The sequence below is a fragment of the Magnolia sinica genome, chromosome 19 (genome assembly GCF_029962835.1).
Source record: "Magnolia sinica isolate HGM2019 chromosome 19, MsV1, whole genome shotgun sequence".
Taxonomy (NCBI): Eukaryota; Viridiplantae; Streptophyta; class Magnoliopsida; order Magnoliales; family Magnoliaceae; genus Magnolia; species Magnolia sinica.
Window position 1 is genome coordinate 24,006,839 of NC_080591.1, and position 19,901 is coordinate 24,026,739.

The following is a 19,901-nucleotide window of genomic DNA, read 5'->3' on the forward strand; positions in this document are numbered from 1 at the left end:
CTGCTTTGTAAGAAAGAAGAGGAAATAGGAATTAGTGTTTTCTGAGTGGAAGAAGAAGTAAAAGAAGAAGAGATGGAGATTTCGGCCATCATTAGAGAGGAGAAAAGCCAGGGTTCATGCATCATAACGTGGATAGTGAATAGTGTGCTGATGTGTCCAACTGGAACAAGTGGGGCCCCTGGTTAGGTGATCAGAACCATCGAAACCACATTCTAGATTGAATATGTGGACCAATCATGCATTTCCTAACCCTCTATGGGAAGATCGATTTTTTTTTGGAGGGGGGGCGGGGAAGCGGATTGGCTGGTGTACCACACAGCAGCTATATAGCTGCTGTAGGTACGTGTCGTGAGAAGACGAGCACTGACGCAGTGACGCTCCTCGAGCTCCGAGTTGAACGAACGGTTCAAAGTAGATCAAAGTTACATGGGCCCCACAGTGATGTATTTATTATATCTACACCGTTCATCTATTTTTAGAGATCAATTTAGAGCATTATGCAAAAAATGAATCATATCCATAGATCATCTGGATCACACCAAAAATAGCAGCGGAGATAATGATCTTCACTGTTAAAAACTTTGTAGGGCCCACCATAATGTTTATTTTCCATCCAATTTGTTCATAAGATCCAATCTGTTCATAAGGTCAAAAAGACATGAATCAAGAGAAAAACAAATTTCATATTGATCCAAAACTTCCATGACCCCAAAAAGGGTTTCAATGGTAAACGTTCAATCTCTCACTGTTTTTTTCAGTGTGGTCCACTTTATAGCTAGATATGTCTTATTTTTCGTCTCAAATCTTAAAATGTGCTCACCAAATAGATAGACGGTTTGGATATAACACATACCTCATAATCAGGCCTACAGAACTTGCTGACGGCAATACAGCAGCCATAGAGCTGTCGTGAGGTACACCAGCCAATCCGGGCATTACCGTCGCCGGAAAGGACTCATTTAATGGTCTGGATCACCTTACCATGGGGCTCGCAACGGCTCGCCCATCAGAGCGTTTAATATGTCAGAAGAAGAAATGATTTTTCCGGACGCGGATTGCGTCGTACCCCCGCCCGGATGGAATCCGTCCAGGCTACGCTATGTGCGGCCCATCGTGAAGTAAGTGTTTTATCCACGCCGTTCATCGTTTTTCTCAGATTATTTTAAGGTATGAACCAAAAAATAAGCCAGGTATATGAATTAAGTGGACCACAAATGAGGATTGAACGTCCACCATTACAAACTTTTTGGGAGCTGGAGAAGTTTCGGATGAAGCTGATATTTGTTTTTTCACTTCATCCACTTACGTTTTTAAGGTTGGATGGTAAAAAATCATCACGGCGGCCCTTAGAAAGGTTTCAAGGGTGGGTGTCATTGTCACCCCAGTTTCCTTTGGTGTGGTCCACTGGAGCCGTGGACCTTGTAGTATCGTACTTTAAAATGACATGATAAAAGCGATGAGCAACGTGGATAAAACACTTACATCAGGTGGGCCGCACAGATCCCTGTCCGGACGGATTACCGTCCGGGCCGGGGTTAGGACGCAAACCGCGTCCGATTTTTCCAAGCAGGAGATAGGATGAGAATCTCATGAACGGGCCTACCTTTGGTAGATGACATGCATGTACTCCATCACACTTTCAATAGAAAATTCACAGTAAATCCCTAGAGAATATATTAGATAAATGTATATGTAGGGCCAACCCAGCAGCCCAAGTTGTGGCCCACCGAGTTCTGATTCCTAACCGTACATGTGGCAAAATCATATTAATTACTACAGTCTTCTTGAATCTATCATGAACACCCTAACCGGATGGATAGGAAGTACCGAATTTTGTTTGAGGTGCCATGTGTGGTCCCTGATCATACGGTTATGATCCTTCTATCTGTAACTACTTAGATAGGACCACCATTGGCAAATGGATTCCATTAGATGTCCTGCGAAGGTCACAGTGATGACCATTCCAATCAGGCAAAAATAAAACGCCCAAGCCTTTTAGCTTGTTAGTACACCCACTGTCATATCACACGGTGTTTTTCTTTTTAAGAGCTTGTTAGTACACCCACTGTCATATCCTTCCATCTGTAAGGAGACCTTCCTGTTGAAAGGAGGTATCTTTCACTCAGTCTCCCACTTGAGCTATGGATCTGGGTGTCGCCCAAGCTATTTGGGTCCACCATATTGTATATTTGAAATCCACTCCGTCCATCATGTGATAAACCTTATTTTCACCGTACATACAAGAGATCATTGTGATCAAAGAAATCCGAACGGGCTACACCAATGGGAACTAATAAAATTGCTCCTACAACCTCTAAGTTCACGCATTGTAGCCCCCTAAGTTTTGTATCAAGCTTAGTTTTGTATATATCATTCATCTTTGTGTGGTGAGTCACACATGATTACTAGGTTTGATGGAAGATACCATGGTGGCTCAACACACAAACCTACGGTGGGTAACTCATCTTCGTTGTTGTCCGAGTTCATGCGGTGGACCGCTTTTTGCCTCATGGGCTAGCATCATTTGGACCACTAACTCTTTTTTTTAATTTGGACCACTAAGTATTTTACGGTCTTACCATCCATTTGGTAGCCATCAATTGGGTGGTTAGGATCGCTTGATCATCATGAGTATAGAAATATGACCCATCCACGATGTGCCCCACAATATGGATGGTTTGGATAATTGTACATGAGGGCCACATGTTATGAGATGGGTCATGTTTAGGAGTTTTCAGGTGCCCATGCGTGTGAAAATTAAAAGGGTAAAAGTGGAAAATCACAAATCAAGTAATATAAGAGAAGCTCATGCCTTGTACATTACTCTCAACCAGCATCATCGTATAGGATCATGTATGCCTATATTTCCCAATCGGTTACCACATTCTGCATTTCCAGGGGTAAGGATGGGCTGTCCTTGTTTTATAGGCAGCCTGGACACAAATTCAAAACCTAAATGTTAAAACATACCCTATCTAGCATTGGGCTAGAGGCTCAAACCCAAATCCTTCTTTCATTTGCCTATTACCAAATAGGCCATATCCTCCACAAATGTTTACAAACAAAGGCCGTTTCATTTGAAAGGTGATCATGTGGCATTCAAGGAGGCTATGTTCTCTCATGGAAATTAGTTAATAATGAAAAAGAATCTATCATATTTAATAATACATGGAAATTAGTTGACATAGTTCCTTGGACAAACTTTTAAGCTATAAATAATAATTCAAGAAGAAACTAAATGTTGATTGTTCGACTAAGAAATACATGACTAATAAGAAATCGGATTGCGTATTGAGTTACTTGGTACACTCTTATCATACTTAGTTACTTGGTACACTCTTATCATACTGAGTAAACTCAGTTGCGTTCACCTTAAATGTAGGTGGTCTATCCACGACGTCCATCCATTTTTTTAATCTAATTGAAGGGGTTGAGCCCAAAATTGAAGCATATCCAAAGATCAAGTGGATCATACCACATGGAAAAAGGGTATAATGATTTCCACCGTTGAAACCTTGCTAGGGCCCACAATGATGCTTATTTGCCATCCAACCTATTCATAAGATCATACAAACATGGATGAAGGGAAAACACAAATATAAGCTTGATCCAAAACTTATGTGGCCCCCAAGAAATTTTCAATGATAGACATTCAATTCAACAATTTCATGTGGTGTGGTCCATTTAAGCCTTTTATATGCTTCATTTTTGGGATCAAGCCCTAAAATTATCTAGTAAAATGGATGGACAGAGCGGATAAAATACATAAATCATAGTAGACATCATAGCGTAGTGAGTAACTCACTACGCAATCCGCTTCCGACTAACAGGGTGTTTGATAAAAACTTATTTTCAGCACTTCCAACTAAATTTTGATACTTTTTAGTAATTTCCACTAATTTAGATTGTTTGGTAAATCCAACTTATTAAGTGCTTAAATAAATTTTCACTCAAAATACATGGTTTTTTTTTTTTTTTTCTTTCAGCACCCTTCCATTCACTTCTTTTTTTTTTTTGTTTTTTTTGTTTTTGCGGGTTAGCTTGTTAGTACACACCCATGTCAGTACACACACTCCATGTTAGCCACCCCCACTAGGGATTGATACCAAGACCTCAAGTGTTGAAACAAGGTATCTCCACTTAGTCTGCCAGTACACCCTTCCCTTCACTTAATGCTAAATGCTAAAAGTGATGGTGAATTAGAATTTCTTGCACTTTCGAGTAAAATATTCATAAAATTATTTTTAAATTACAATTTACCATTTTATATTTTCATTCCTTCAATTAATTATCAGAGCTTATTTTTCAATTTGTCAAATGGCACCTAAGTTGGTAGCCAAAGGTTTCAAAAGAAAGAAGGTCTAAGTACTTTAATACATATTCCACAATGTCAAAGATGACATTTATTTGCATCTTAGTTACCATTGCTTCCATATATAACTTTTTAATTCATCAAATGGATGTTATAACCATCTTTTTAAATTGTGAACTAGATGAAGAATTTTACATTTTTCGATTTGAGTTTGTAGAATCAGATCAAGAACATAAGATTGTAGGTTTTTTTAAGGTCTTTCTATGGACTTAAACAAGTTCCTGAGCAATGGCACAAATTTTTTTACCAAGTTATGTTTAATGGGTTTAGTTGCAAAGATGCCTCTAATATAAGGGCCTGTTTGGCCGGCTGGATTGAACGGGATTAGGATGGATGGGATCAATTTTAAGAAAATGATGGTGATGTCAGTGGATTGGTTTAAGATCCATGGGTTTGCTATATCCCGGGACAAGTTCACCTGGTTTGTTTGGCACGTTTGGCATATCCTGGGATTTTATGATCCAATCCGTCCGTCCAAACACCCCCTAAGGCTTTTGAAAATTCAAGTGTCTTGGTATGTTTATATGTAGACGATTTCAAATATTTGAGACAAACCTAAAAGTTATTAATGAGACTACATACTTTTATCTTCTCATTTTAATATGAAAAACTGATTTAAGGAGTATCAGCCAATGCACCAAAAGCTCCTAGGCTGTGGGGGAAGCACCAAAATATCTCTTTATCTAGGTCCTCCTAGGCAAACCGACCAAGATCTCCCTATGGGCTACCCCACATTTTCCAGGTCCCACAGTGGGACCCACCCCGTGGCCATTCTGCATCTCATTGACCCCACTTCATGGGCCACCCCACCGCAGTGTAAAGATTCACCTGCATCAAATACCTTAAAGAAGTTTATTTCATTTTATGAATTAAAATCTCTCCAAGTAAAATCTGGTATAATATTACCTCAATCCCACTAAAGGAGATATTGAAATAATATTGTTGTTGATGTCTTAAATTTGTAAGGATGCCATCAAGCAGAGGTCGATGTCATCGACAGATGCTTAATGCCATTAGAAAAATCTGAAAAAATATATGTTGGTTGCTGGAACATTTTATTGTTGTTACTCAATGTCATCGAAGGTGTTCGATGCCATCGAAGTCCCATCGAAGGTCCCATAAAGTGCCTACGCAGAATTGTGTAAGTGTGGGATTTGTTTCCTATTCCGATTGTGATACTATATGATAATATATATATATATATATATATATATATATATATATATATATATATATATATATATATTGGGTGTAATCGAGAAAATAATAGAGTTCTAGGGATTTCTAGGGCATTTAATTCACTCCTAAGGGTTTTAAGGGCATAGTTATGGCTAGTGAAGTGGATTTGAGGCTCATTCGAATCGGTAACACTCTTTTTCTTGTAATTTCTGTTTTCATAGTGCATTACTCATCGCTTTGTGCAATGGTTTTTTCCCGTAAAGGTTTTTCTACGTAAAATTCAGATTTTTTATGTTTGGACTTGGTTGTGCGATTGGTAGTACTCTGCTTAATTCATCTTTATGTGCTTCTGCGGTTCCCCGACAAGTATTATCGGAGATATAGATGGGAAGCAGATTAAATCTAAAAGCAACGTATCAATGACATCTAACCCGAAGTTTGATGTAGAAAAATATTCTGACAAAAATAATTTTCAACTACTGAAAGTTAAGATGAACGGTATCCTAGTTCAGCAAGGATTAAACGATGATATCCTTGAAAACTGAACAAAATCTATGACTGAAGATGAATGTAATAAGATGCATAAGAAAGCAAGAACCTCTAGCCAATTGTGCTTAATAGATGAGGTCCTTTATAATATCATGGGAGTGAAAATTTTAGCAAGTACATGGACGAAATTAGAGAATATCTATACGAAGAAATCTCTTGAGAATCGTTTGCACTTGAAGCTTCAGTTGTCTAATCTAAAGATGGTAGAGGGGATTGAGTTGAAGCCCGCATTAGTAACCTCAACATGTTGATTTGAAAATTGTTGGCTTTGGAAGAAACGATAAAAGATGAGGATCGGGCATGCATTCTGCTGAATTCTTTCTCGACTTTGTATGAGTCATTCAAGGACTCATTGTGCATTGGTAGAATGATCATTAACATCGAGACCATTATCTTAGCCCTTCGGTCGGAGGTGATGAAAAAGAAAAGTGGTGACATGGGTGCTTTTACAGATGCACTGGTTATAAGGGGAAGAAGTTTTAAGCAGGACACTGCATCTTCGCGATCGAGGTACAAATCTAAGGGTAAGGGCAAAGAAAGTTAAAGTGCTAGAATTGTGGGATAACCGGGCACATGAAGATGGATGGTTAGAATTATAAGACCCGTAACGTAAACCGTACCATTCCATATGCTTCCGCGGTCCTCCCGGTCGAATTCCAGTAACCCTCGACCCGTGTCCGACGTTTGCACGTGAACCTAAGCCGAGTCCTACATACCTGAGTCGACTCAACCCGAAACTTGTACGCTAACGACCGTGCCGTCGCCACGGTTCTAACACCGTGACTCGCTCACCAATCCCATACCTAGGCTAGAAGATGTGGGCCTGCGTTCATTTCGAAGAAACGCCGCACGTTACAAATTTTGAGGGAATCTCTACAACATGTCCTATCAATCAATCAATGTCAAGTACAAGCCATACCCCAAGTATATCACCCATCCCTCCTTTTTCACAAATCAACTCTCTCCCCTACCCATTCCTCTTTTACCAAAATTTTAACCCAACCCATACCTCTCCTTACAACACTCATTCCACCCATCCCATATCAATCCATCACCTCACTTTCTCGCTCATTTTTCCAAGCAACCTCCCAAATCCCATGAGAGCTCTAATGTCCAAGCTCCTCTCTCCCAAATACTAAGTATGGCCCACCTTCTTATCTCCCATCTCAACCTTCCAATCACCATCAACCACCATCAAAAGTGAAGGTAAGGAGCATAGGAGTCCAAGGGAGCAAGAAGAAGGCCAATAGGTGGGTGATCCACCGCTAATTCTCATTTTTTTGGGGCCACATGTGGTGGGACCCGTTTGAAGTATGTAATATAAGAAATGGAGGGCCCATAGTGGCGGGGTCCCTCCTCTCCATCACCTTCTCTCTCTCTCTCTCTCTCTCTCTCTCTCTCTCTCTCTCTCTCTTTCTATCCATTTTGATGCAGTGGGCCCCACTAAATTGTGTTTCATTCGCACCACCCATCATGAATGGTGGGACTCCACCATGAAATTGCACCTATAATCGAGCTGTTCAAGCTCTAAACTTACCCATGTCCATATAGCTCAACTAGCAGACTGAGTGGAGATACCTCGTTTCAACATCTGGGATCTTGGTATCAATCCCTAGTGGGGTGGCTAACATGAGGTGCGTGTACTGACGTGGGGTCTGTGGGACCCATCCACGTTATCCATCCATTTAAACGGGCCACACCATCATGCGTGTGGATGTAATCCACACCGTCCAGCCATGAGGGCCCCACCGCATGATGTATGTGTTGCATCAAAACCGTCCATACATGAGGGCCCCACCATCAACCGTCCATCCAGGCGCTGACAGCACTGGCACCTCACTCTCTCACTCACACACATATATATGTGTGTGTGTGTGTATATTAATTTAGTATATATAGCATATAATATACTAATATTATATTATTAATATATGATGGTGGGCCAATAATCCACACAGCTGCTAGCTGCTGTACATCAGCAAGTTCTGTGAGATACCACCACGAGGTATGAGATGAAATCCACACCGTCCATCTAAGGTGGGGGCCATCTGTTTTCAAAATAGACGGCTGGCGTGCGCTGGTCAGCAGCCAGCCACACGCTGCCGTCTGCAGCAAGTTGCAGTGGGCCACACCTGGCACCCACCTTGATATATGTTGTATACCCCCACCGTCCATGGGCTGGGATAATGGGTTAATTTTGTGTGTGTGTGTTATATACACATCGTCCATCACTTTTAACCGATTGTCCATCTGCCAGGGACATGTGTCCCACATGTCGATTAACAGCAGCAAGTTCTATGGGATCCACGTGATGTATTGTACTTCCAAGCTGTCAAGATGGTGAGACCCACTTGATGATTAACATCAGCAAATTCCACGGTTCCCACATGATGTACATCTACATCCCAACTGTCCTGATGGTGGGACCTGCTGCTGGAAAATGTTTGAATGGTGCTAACACAGCTGGACAATGTTCGGATGGTGCTGATCTATATGGTTAATGCTTGGGCAGTGATGGTCTTCATTAACGGGCCATGTGCTCCATGGATTATTAGTGTGCAGTGATGCACATGTTATGCATACAACTATTGAAATGATTTTGGTGTGATCTAAGCCCACTTGAGGACCATTAGTGCGGCCAATCCATGAGGCCATCATGATGAATTTTGGCCCATGTGCGGGCCCACCTGTTTGTATTATTAGACCCAGATACATGGCCCATTTGATGCATACGAGGCCCAAGCAGTGCGACCCAATTGTTGTATATGAGGTCCACGTATGAGGCCCATAATCAGCCCATTTGTACCGGCCCATCTGTTTCAGCCCACTCGAATCGGCCCATTTGACTAGGCCCATTTGATCCGGCCCATTGACTCGGCCCATTGGTATCGGCCTATTTGACTCGGCCCATTCGACCCGGCCTATTCGACTCGGCCCATTCAACTCTGCCTATTCGACTCGGCCATTTGACTCGGCCAATTGATTTGGCCATTTGAATTAGCCCATTTGATTCAGCCCATTCGATCTACCCATTTGATTTATATGAGGCCCAATGAGACGTATGTGAGGCCTTTATGTGGGCCGAATATGATGTATATGAGGCCCATTGCGATGTGTGATTCCACCACGATGTATGTAATGATGTTTTGGCAGTCATGCCTTGGGAGCAATGATAGTTTGACGTCCACATTGTAAGAAGCAATGATGGTTAAATGTCCACATTATAACTCTCCCTAGGGGCCCATGGATAGGCCCATACTTGTAGTGTGTAGACCACCTAGGCTCATCTTCATTATGAACAGAGCCCATCACCACATGACATGTTTAGTACAACTCCATGATTCATGCTCATACGCATCATATGTATGATTGATATGAGGAGTGACTGATCATAGCATATGCCTTCGGACAAATTGTTTATGGACTTCCTGGTAGGCGAAGTTGCTCTACATAAGCGCGCAGTACGCACAGGATTGTTGCATGTCTGGTAGGGTGATTCATGCACTTGCATTTGTGTGATTGTGACTATTGTATGCCCTAGCGACATCAGGGTCATAGCCTTCACAGACACATTGTGGGTGGTTGGATTGAATACCGAAAATATTGTTTCTAGCATTGGGGCGTCATAGATGTCCCTGGGTGAAAATTCTTAAACCCGATGGTACCAGAGGATGACTCTAACGTCGAGACCGAGTGGATATATGAGCGCATGAAGACCGAATACTAAGAGGCCGCATCTTCCACTGTGTCGTGGTCGGTTGGAAATGGGTGTGACCTTACTCATCCGAGGTTAGGGAGCATTAGTAGGCTGAGTTTGACCAGCTCGTGAATGGGTCTGCTATCAACGTGCTGGATGGGTATTGACAGATTATTGGCCAAGCGGATAATGAGGTTTCTTACGCTCACTTGGACTGTGCGGCTAGGAGAGGGGCAATGCCATTTGGAGTGTATTAAACCCGGTGATTATCCAGAATGAGAACTGTACTGATATTTGATGAGTTGTATGTGGATTTGGATAAGGATTGGTACGCTTGAGTTGCATCATGCATCGCATGGTCTCGATATGGCCGATAGCATTCATATTTTGCATCGCATAGCCTTGGTATGGCTTCTTGCATTTATGTACTCATCAGCATGATTTCGCATTACTCTGACTTTGCATTCTGAGCATGCTTATATTGCGCACACACTTACACTATCCTCTAAGCTTTCTATAAGCTTATGCACGATTGATACGTGCAGGTGACGCTAGGACGCAGTCATAGCCTCGCTGCAGTTGGAGTGTGCAGCCGAGCTTCTGGAGTTTTTGTTAGTTTCATTATATTATATTTTCCTTTCATACGATTTGTACTTAAAGTTTTTTTTATCATAGTGAATTTTATGCTGGTGTTCTTGTGGTTATTGTTCGTGGGTTATGCTTATGGTTATGCTTATACTGAATCAAAATCATGTTTGAAATCCTCCTTGTAGGATCTTAAGATCGGAACTTAGTGTATAGATGCCGGAAGCCGAGAATGGGGTACTACGGAGGCTATCGGCGCCGTATTCGGCGATCGAAAATTTTGTGAGCCCGGTTTTCGAGTTTAGAGCGTGACAAGAATCCTAAGTCAAGAAATGAGAATTCAGATAATTCTGAGGATGCCAACACTGTGGAATCTAATGAGGAGACGAAATGATAGTGACATGCTGCTGACTGCATCAAAATCTAGCTACTTTGACGAAGAATGGATTTCGGATACAGAGGCTTCATATTACATGACCATCATCATAATTGGTTCACCAATTACAGTAAGTGTGATGGTGTGCAGGTGTTTATGGGCAATGATAATGCCTATAAATTGGTAGGCGTTGGATCGGTGCGCATCAAGATGTTAATGGCATGGAGCGTATCTTGACCAAGGTGAGACATGTTCCTAATTTGAGAAAGAGTCTGATATCTCTGAGACCACTCGAGGCGCTTTGGTGCAAATTCACCGAGTTTGATCCAGTCCTTAAAGTTTCAAAAGGGGCACTCGTAGTCATGAAAGCATACAAGAATAGAAACCTTTATAAGTTAAATGAGAGTACTTCTCAGGTGGAGTTGCAGAGTCTGTAGCGAATTTCACGTGTAGACGTATGTGGCATACATGCTTGGGCCACATGAGCGAGTGGGGTATGCAAGTACTTTTTGATCGTTGTGTAATTTCAATTTTTAGAAGTATTGATTTTAGTATATGTGAGCATTGTATATAAGGTAAACAGTCAAGGTTATCTTTGAAGTCTGGTAAACCTGTTTGTAAAGGTGTTCTTGATTATGTGCATTATGATGTTTAGGGGCCGATGCCCGTGGTTTTTAATGGAGGGTCGTCATGGTTTGTCACTAAAGTTGTACACAAACCGTGTTAGCTCGGTTAGCTCGCTCGACTTGACTCGAAAAAGTTCAATTCGACTCAATTCAAAGCTAAGTTTAAGCCGAGTCGAGCTGATTTTTTTAGCTCAAAAAAAATTCGAGCCGAGTTCTAGCTTGCTCGAGCGTGACTCGACTCGGATCGAATCCCAACTCGGATCGAACTAGTTTGGTGACTTGGTTGATGTTGCGCACCAAGCGTTTGATGAAATGACTCAACAAAGTGTCGGCTGGTGGTGAGGAAGGTATGGATATGAAACAAATACCTTATATCTTGATTTTGATGTTGCCTACTGAGTGTTTGATGAAATACTTGTGAACTGTTGTTGTTGTTTTACATACCATGAGAAATTAAATGTGCACTCCATGTGTTTGAGAAAATGCCACAGAGGCTTAATCTCGACTCGAACTTGCCTCGAACTGGCCCGAGTTGCTGATAGAACCGAACCGAGTTCGAGCTGGGTCAGCTAGTGGCTCGTGTTCAGCTCTATTTGTCACATTCATTGACAACTATTCTAGAAAAGTGTGGGTTTATTTCATGAAAATCTAATGTTTTCACCAACTTCAAGCAATGGAAGACAATATTAGAAAAACAGTTAGGACAAAAGGTGAAAGTGTTGAGAATAGATAACGGTGAGGAATTCACTTTTGGGGAGTTTAATCGGTATTGCAAAAATGAATGGATCGTGAGGCACAACACGGTATGCCACACACCAGAGTAAAACGATATGGCTGAGTGAATGAATCATACTTTATTTAGAGAGGGCCCGATGCATGATCAATAATGTTAGATTGAGTAAGGAATTATGGACTAAGGTCGTTAACATAGCTTGTTACTTAATTAATCGATCCCCTTCTACAGCTATTGAATGTAAAATTTCAGAGGAAGTGTGAAGTGGTCAATAGATAGACTATTCTAGACTGCGTGTATTTGGTTGTGACACTTACTCTCATGTACCGTCAGTTGAAAGAGATAAGCTTGACCAAAGGGCTAAAAGTACATCTTTGACAGCTATGGTGGTGATGTAAAGGGGTACAAACTGTATGATCGGGACACACGAAAAATCATCCTTCGACGTGATGTTAAATTTGACGAAAGATCCTTGTTCCGTAAGGATAAGTACAAGGAAGTCAAAAAGTTGGCTGTGGATGTACAGTTAGACAAAGATGATACACAGGCTAAATAGAGATGCAGATGAAGGTACATGAGCATATGGAACAACTACCTGTGAGAAGGAATCCGCTAAGGGATCGTAGGTTATCAGCGAGATACAGAGATACTCAAATGTCGCATTTGCCCTCATCACAAATGAGGGGGATCCATTTACTTTCCAGGAGGCACTTGATGAGCCGAATGCCAAAAAGTGATAAGCAACGATAAATAATGAGATAAACTCCTTGTACAAGAATGAGACGTGGGAGCAGATAAAGCTTTCCATCGGTTTAAAAGTTATCTGGTACAAGTCGATCTTTAAGAAGAAACGGGATAGGTATAAGACAAGGTCGATAGCGAAGTGATATGATCAGAAAGAATGTGTCGACTTTATTAAGATATTCACACCTGTGGTGAAGCAAGTATCTATCAGATTCATGTTGGCGCTTGTTGCCTATTACGATCTCGAGCTGAAACAGATGGATGTGAAGACTACCTTCTTACATGGAGAATTGGAAGAGATGATTTACATGAAGCAACTAGAAGGTTTTGAAATACAAGGGGTAGAGAACAAGATTTGCATGTTTGTTGTACGGCCTGAAACGGTCACCTAAGTAGTGGTACAAGAAATTCAATTCTTTCACGGTGAGTCAAAGGTTCATCAGGAGTGAGTATAATCATTGTGTCAATTACAAGATACTAAGTGATATGGAAAATTTATTGTCCTAGTTTTGTACGTCGGTGACATGATTATCGCAAATCATTGCATGTCTGAGATCGACGTATTGAAGACTCAGTTATCAGGGACATTTAAGATGAAAGATCTGAGGGCTGCAAAGAGGGGTTTTGGCATTAACATACACAGAAACAGGAAAAGGAGCAGGCTGTGGTTGTTTCAGGATGAATACCTTGATAATGTATTGATGAAGTATGGGATGAATAAAGCAAACCCGAACAGTGTTCCCCACGTGGATCATTTTAAGCTATCTTCTGAACATTGTCTTAAAACAGATGAAGAAAAACATATTATAGCTTATATGCTTTATTCAAGTGCAGTTGACAGCTTGATGTATGTCATGGTTTGTACAAGATCAGATATTTCACATGCGGTGGGTATTGTTAGCAGATACATATCTAACCCCAGCAAACAACACTAGGAGACAGTGAATGGCTACTTTGATATATTTGAAATACGTAGGACTATGTCTTAACATTTGAAAAATTATGAGTCAAACTAGTAGGCTATGGATTCAGATTACGTAAGCAGTATGGATAATAAAAGGTCGGACTCGGGTTAGTCGTTTGTGATAATGGGTGGAGCAATCAGTTGGATGTCAAAGCTTCAGTCTGTGGTGGCTCTTTTTATAACTGAAGCTGAGTATATGGCAATGACAGAAGCATTAAAAAAAGGTGTTTCATTAAGGGGGATGATAAATCAGTTAAAGCTTTAGTAAGAGATTCTGTCAGTCTATTATGATAGCGAAAGCATAATCGACTTGGCAAAAAATTTTATTTATCACTCACGTACTAAACATATTGATGCCATCATCATTTTATCCAACAAGTGCTTGAGGAAGGATGCGTGACTCTAAAGAAGATTCACACAAGCATGAATCCAGTTGACGTGCTTATAATGGTGGTTCCCAAAGAGAAATTCAAGTTATGTACAACTTCTCTGGGCTTGGTGAATGCATAAATAGAAGACGATATGTGCACAAAAAGCAATAGTTGAACTATGATGCAAGGCAGAATTATAGATAAGAAAAATGAGATATGAAAAATGAATATTAAAGACATGGTGGAGATTGTTGTTGATGTCTTAAATCTATAAGCAACAGAGTTTGTCGATGCCATCAACAAACCACTCAAAGTCATCAAGCAGAGGTCGATGTCCTCGACGGATGCTTAATGCCATCGGAAAATTTTAGAAAAATCCATGTTACTTACTGGAACATTTTGGTGTTGCTACTCGATGTCATCGAAGGAATTCGATGCCATCGTAGTCCCATCGAAGGTCCCATCGAGCGCCCGCGTAGAATTGTGTAAGCGCGGGATTTGTTTCCTATTTCGATTGTGATACTAATATATATATATATATATATATATATATATATATATATATATATATATATATATATATATATATATATATATATATCGGTTGTAATTGGGAATTGAGAGGGGAGTAGAAGAGTTCTAAGGATTTCTAATTTGTTCCTAAGGGTTTCAAGGGCATAACTAGGGCCAGTGAAGTGGATTCGAGGCTTATTCAAATCGGTAAGACTATCTCTTGTAATTTATGCTTTCATAGTAAATTACTTATGGCTTTGCGCTGTAGTTTTTTCATGTAAAAGTTAAATTGTGTGTGTTTGGACTTGGTTGTGCGATTGGTAGAACTTTGCTTGATTCGTCTATGTGCGCTTTCGTGCTTCCCCAACAAATATAATCCATTTTAATTGTAAACTCGTATATAAAGCTTATGACCATCCTAAAAAACTAGAATGAAATATTAGCGAAAGTTCATCTCAGTTAAAATATGCTAGTGTTGTTGGTAGCCTGGCTTATACTATGTATTGCCCTAAGCCTGATATCACATTTGATGTTAGCATACTAAGTAAATATTCTAGCAACCCAAGTTATGAATATTGGAATATTGTTTATGGGGGTGATAAGGTATATTAAAATGATATGGAACTTTGGTCTTCATTACCTAAGTCCCTTGCTATAATAAAAAGTTATAGTGATGTTGATTGGAACTCGGTTTAATGACTCAAAATTGACTAATGGTTATACTTTCACCATATATAGTAGGTAAAGTTGTTTGTGGAAATTAAAGAACCAAACTTGTATAATTTGTTCCACCATAGAATCAAAATTGGTTTATTTTGCAACAACTATGAGGAGATAGAATAAATAAAAACTTTATTAATATATATACATTTTGGGGGGAAATCAATAAAACCTATATCCATTATTTGTGATAGCTTTAGTGTATAGAAAGAGCTAATAAAACATGATATAATGGAAATCTAAACAAATTTATTTGAAGCATGGTTACCTAAAACAACTGTTAAAAAAATGGTATAACAACTCTTATCTTTATACAATTTAATAAAAACATAATAGATCCCTAGCCAAAGGCATACCTAAGGAAATATCTAAAAAACATCGATAGAGATGAAACTTATGTTCATAGAAAATGAATCACAAAAAATAGTAACCTAACCTAAGTACTAAAGATCAAAAGTATGAGGTTTAATGAAATAAAAAAGTTTTTATTAATTTGTTTTTGAAATGCATTATATGAATTTAGAAGAAATACTCTCACTCACTCCCTCCTTCTGTGTGTGTGTTCATTTCTTTAATGGAAGTAATGCAATTCTTTATAATATATTAAGGTACCTCTAATGAGTAAGATAGTCTTTTTTAATGTGTGTCAGTGAGGCCACTTCCAATGAAAATTGAGCTAATTCTCTTGAGCGCTTATGAAACTAGTACATTGCATATGGCTATAGCATGCAAGTTTGAACATATTGTAAATACTTAAACTATTGTGTATCTTGTATGCAGTATATATTAAAAAATTTTAGTTCAAGATCTACCACTAATTTTCTTATAATTTAAGAATGTTTCACTAAATAAGGTTTAAGACAATTCACCGCCGTCATTATGCACAATATCTCTTCATTATATTCAATTTTTTGTATACTTTTGAAATAATTATGAGATTATTAGAGTAATTCATATATATAATAATAATAATAATTCAAAGTGTTTCTTTTCACTTTAGGCAAGAGTAAAGAGTACGTATAAAGTGCATTCCAATCCATAAGCTTTTGAAAAGTGCTCATTTTATGCTCTAGCACATACATGCGCACGAAGCTTGGCCCAAGGGAAAAATTAGCCATAAAACCATTTAACCGAGCATGCACACAATACTTGCATTCAAGAGGGATGCAAACTTCAGCCCTAATAAGCTTAAGCAGTCCATTTCTTAAAATCTTGATTGAGATGGTTTTACTAAAATTTATAGAACTCTCCTCAAGAACATCTCTCTCTCTCTCTCTCTCTCTCTCTCTCTCTCTCTAAGCATAAGAAGAGAATTATTTTCCAGTGGTTTTGGTGTTGTGTTCTTAGGAGTCTGTGTGCATAGTGAAATTCCATTTCACTTACACTAGGCAATTGTATCCTCAGAATATTGTGCTGGGTACCTACTGCATTAGTCAACTTCACTAAGGGGCATAAACCATCTCAATAAAAAACGGCTTAGTCTGCATCTCAACTGGCAATAAATTTGAACCATCATTATTTAATGTATTGCTACCTTTACAAATCTTCAAATCAAATGTAGCATTCTATTATATCACCTAATTTTGTTATTCCTGGTGTCTCCCATGGCATTAGCTTCAAGAACAATATAAAATCTATACCATTCCCTAATAAGCTACTACATTCTTATGATGAATTTGCCCCCCTCTTTAGACTAATTGGGTGGGCTAAAATGTCAAAGCCATTGAATTTATATATAATAAAGATAGAGATGATAATGTAAAAGTTATTAACATTCCAAAGCTTATTCAACCACATGTTAACCTTATTCAACTACCATGCGGGATATATTGTATTGCATGCATGCCATCAAACTCACTCATCAAGTGAGTCCTACCATGGTGATGGGGTGCCCCAACCATCATGTCTGCTCATTCATTAGGTAGGCCATACCATAGAAAGCAATGAACATCCATACGAAAACATCTAAATTCACATGGTGGCCCACATGATGGTTGGATCAACATTATTTGTGAGGTTGTCGAAATTTCTTTGTGGGGGTGATACTTATGGATGGGTTGGATACATAAAGAAGCCATAGTGGTCCCCACAGGAAGAGTTGTAGAATAAGCCTTTTGCACAACTTTGTAGAGGATCCTGCCTCATCGTCAAATAGTTTATGTTTCCCCCTGTTTTAGAAAATCACGGGTGGCAATATCGTAATTTCGAGTCACTAATTAGTTACCTGTGTTTCCTGCCTTTTAACCTTGATTAGAGAAACGAAAGCTTCTCTCACAAGTAGAGTTGGGCATCGGACCGAGTCGGACCGGATTCAGTCCAACCCGATTTGGTCCGAAATCTATGTGGCCGGATCCGAACCCGATTCAATCTGGCACCGAGTCCAGGCCATCAGAGTCGAACTGATCCGATGCATGGTTGGTCTGACCCGAACCGCCGAACCAAGTCGATCCTGATCAGATTTTTTAACGGTGAAAATCATTATCCTCGTTGTTATTTTCGGTGTGGTCCATTTGAGCTTTAGATATGATTCATTTTTTTACCAAATGCTCCAAAATGATCATGAAAAATAGATAAACTTTATGGATATAATAAATACATCATTGTAGGGCCCATCTTGAACTCATTTGAGCCATTCGTATAACTCGAAGCTCGAGGGTCGAGGCTTTAAAAGTTACGGCTGTAAAACAGCTGTGAACGACGTCAGTGTCAAGTCCATCCATTTAGCGAACATGTTTTAAGGTGGGTTTGATCATGGTGCATGCGTTATATCATGGTGCATGTGTTATATCAAAACCGTCCATCCATTTGGCGAGCATGTTTTAAGGCTTGAGACGAAAAATAAGATAGATCTAACTATTAAGTGGGCCACAATGAAAAAGCAGTGAAGAATGAACATCTATCATTGAAACCCTTTTTGGGGTCACAGTTTGACAGAAGTTTTGGATGATTTCAAATTTGTTTTTCCTCTTAATTGAGGCCTTTGTGACCTTATGAACAGATTGGATGGAAAATAAACGTTATGGTGGGCCCTACAAATTGTTTAGAGGTGAAAATCATTCTCGGTTGCTATTTGTGGTGTGGTCCAGGTGATCTTTGGATATGATCCATTTTTTTGGATAATGCTGTAAATTGATCTGTAAATATGTATGAACGGTGTAGATATAATAAATACATCACTATGGGGCCATATAGCTTTGATCTCCTTTGAACCGTTCGTACAACTCGTAGCTCAAGGAGCATTGTCTTGGCACGACACGTACCTATGCTAGCGCGTAAGCCAGCTACATAGGTGCTGTGTGTGGTACACCGGAAAATCCTTTTGCTAATGTACACAGTAAACTCTGTTGGGGCCCACCTTGAATGCATGTGATTTATCCACGCCGTCCATTCATTTTTGGAGATCGTTTTAGTGGTTGAACCCAAAATTGATGTGAATGGATCAGTTTTTAGATCAGGTCGGGTCGGATCAGGGCCAATCCAAACTTGACCCGAAAAGTTTCGGATCTGGATGGGGCTACCCGATCCGCACCGATCCAGACCGTCGCTTCGGTTCTGATCGGGTCGGATCGGGTCGGATCCACCGGATTGAGTTTGTTTTGCCCAGCTCTACTCACGGGGCCAGAATGCTACTCGAGGGTACAACTGCCATTCTGGCACGCAGATCTAAGAATTGTATCCGTCCATCACGCAAATCATAGCAGGATGCGGATTGGGTCACCCAAATCACTGATCTGGCCGGTGACCGGACTCTATGGGCCCCACTGTGATGCGTGTGTATTATCCATGTTGTCCATCTGTTTTGCCTGCTCATTTTAGGGATTGAGCCCAAAATTGTGGCATATTCAAAGCCCAAGTGAACCATGCTATAAGAAAATTAGGTATGGAACGCTTACTGTTAGGGGTGTCGATGGGTCGAGCTGAGGCCTGCAAAATCAGAAATTTGAATAGGGCCAACCCGATGGCCTGGCCTGAAACAGTTCAAAAATCTAGGCTAAGACCAAATGGGCCCAGCCGGTTGAAAGCCCTACTTACTGTTGAAAACTTCCTGGGCATAGGAATTTTGGATCTATATATATATATATATATATATATATATATAATTCATCCAGGTCTCCGTGACCTTATGAAGGTTTGGATGGCAAATAAAGACACTGAGAAGATTTCAATGGGTGAAGTCATCATCCCCACTGTTTCCTGTGGTGTGGTCCACTTGAACTTTACATATGCCTCAATTTTAGGCTTGTGCACTAGATGAGCTGGCAAAATGGATGGACGGCGTAGATAAAACACATACATCATTCAGGATGGGAACCACATAGAGTCCGGTCACCAGGTGCATAGGTGGTGTTGGGGTCACCCACCCAATCCGATTCCATCAAAGCATGACTTTTCTCTGCCGGAACGCCACAATAAACTGAGCATGGGATGGAAGCGGATTGCATGGTGACCCAGTGACCAAAGGGGTCCACCAT

The 19,901-nt window shown here is 40.1% G+C and overlaps 1 protein-coding gene across 1 annotated transcript in view; it reads right to left on the reverse strand.

Annotated features, from left to right (window-relative positions):
* LOC131234749 (protein ABSCISIC ACID-INSENSITIVE 5-like) overlaps positions 1–19,901 on the reverse strand; it is a 48,681-nt gene that overhangs the window by 27,430 nt on the left and 1,350 nt on the right. The gene's annotated exons all lie outside the window — the stretch shown is intronic.